Consider the following 1,967-nt stretch of genomic DNA (forward strand, 5'->3'; position numbering starts at 1 on the left):
CCTACCCCCTGTGGATACAATACCCCACTCACTTGGGAATTTATTACTCGACAAACACGTGCACTTGCGTATAACACGCAATGGGTGTTGTGAAGTTTTTGGCGTCATTGCCGGGGAGTAGGCGTTTAGAGATACTTTGCACTTTGTTATCTTAGCCATTCATTCATTCATTCATTCATTCTATTTCACATTTTCTTATTCTATCATCTTTATGATTTTTTTTTCTTTTTGGTTGCAGTTCCAGGTTATGACCCAAGGGAATCCTTTATAAATTGTTAAAGAAGATCCTAAGCTTGAGCAAACAATTAGAAAGAAGGGGAAAGAACCTGTACAAGAACAGTCAATCCGAGCTAAAGTACAAGGTCAAGGGTTAGATAATATGGTAAAACAGAATGAGCAACAGAGAACACTTTTCTGATTATGCTAGACCCTCAGTTTTGGGCACACAAGCGAGTAAGTATTCTGTGACCCCCGATAACAGCTATGAACTTTTAGCTGAAGCTAGTATTCATCCAGATTATTCAACAGTCAGTGTAGTTCAATGGTATGGTCTATGAGGATCCAAATAACTATTTAGAGAACTTCTTGGATGTTTGTGACATGCTAAAGTTTAACGGTGTATCAGATAATGCTATCAAATTGAGGGCCTTCCCATTTTCTCTCAAAGGAAGAGCCAAGCAGTAGCTTTATTCCTTGCCAAAGCATCCATCATGACTTGGAATGAGATGGTCGATGCTTTCCTTGCAAGATACTTTCCTTGGGGGAAGTCGGTGATTCTTTGAAATGAGATATCGTCATTTATGCAGATGAAATTGGAATCATTGTTTGAGACATGGGAGCGCTTCAAGGATCTTTTGTGGAGCTGCCCACAATATGGATTTCGGAATGGATGATTATTCAAACTTTCTATAATAGGTTGAAATCCGAGTACAAGGCAATTGCTAGATGCAGCCACAAGAGGAACAATGGGGAGTAAAATTCCCGAAGAGGCCCGACAGTTGGTGGAGGATTTGGCCATGAATAGCTACCAGTGGGACGCACGGAAAGGAAGATAGTGACCGGACTCCATTAAATAGATGCAGTTACTTCTTTGCCGGCCCAAGTGGAATCATTGAGTAAGAAGTTAGACCTTCTAACTTCTAATAGAGTGGTGGCCGTGACTACTTGCACCGGATGCGGTAGAGGACATACCCCCTCCGATTGACGATAGCCGTTGGTGGTACACCCTCCGTTGAACAAGTTGATTATGTGGGTAATGCAATGAGAAACCAAGGCAATCCTTATAACAATACCTATAATTCGGGTTGGAGGAACCATCATAATTTCTCATGGAACAATCAAGGGCAACAAAAGGCCACCGCACCACCGGGTTTTCGACAACAACAAACCCCAAACATGGAGAACAAAGTTTTAGGTTTGGAGACCCGGATGACCAATCTAGAGAAGGCCTTGACTCGATTTGTGCAATCATCGGATACACGGTTCTAATCGGTCGAGGCTACACTTCGCAACCACACCGCGTCATTACACATTCTAGAAAATCAAGTGGGGCAAATCCCCGAAGTCTCTATCGGAGAGACCACAAGGAAGCTTGCCGAGTAATACCATGACCAACCCACGAGAATATGTGAAGGCGATCACTTTCAGAAGTGGTCGTGAGGTTGAAGGTTGGCTTCGAAGTGAGAAGTCCAATGTTGAAGCACCGGAGGTCGTAGAGGTTGAGAAGGAAGCAACCAAGGAGAAGGAGGTGGCACCCCCACCATACAAGCCAAGAATCCCTTATCCATCTAGATTGAAGAACGACCAAGTGGATGAGCAGTACAAGAAGTTTCTGGGTTTGTTTAGGCAACTACATATAAACATTCCTTTTGTTGAGGCATTATCCCAAATGCCTAGGTATGCCAAGTTCTTGAAAGATTTGTTGACCAACAAAGGAAATTGGAGGAGAGTGCCTCCGTGATTCTAGA

General features: G+C 43.2%; 1 non-coding gene across 1 annotated transcript; it reads right to left on the reverse strand.

Annotated features, from left to right (window-relative positions):
* Positions 1 to 773: 773 nt before the first annotated feature.
* LOC120269577 lies at positions 774 to 880 on the reverse strand. Its single transcript, XR_005539226.1, has one exon. It is a non-coding gene; the product is annotated as a small nucleolar RNA R71 (small nucleolar RNA).
* Between the last annotated feature and the right edge of the window lie 1,087 nt (positions 881 to 1,967).

Source organism: Dioscorea cayenensis, chromosome 9, assembly GCF_009730915.1.
Source record: "Dioscorea cayenensis subsp. rotundata cultivar TDr96_F1 chromosome 9, TDr96_F1_v2_PseudoChromosome.rev07_lg8_w22 25.fasta, whole genome shotgun sequence".
NCBI lineage: Eukaryota > Viridiplantae > Streptophyta > Magnoliopsida > Dioscoreales > Dioscoreaceae > Dioscorea > Dioscorea cayenensis.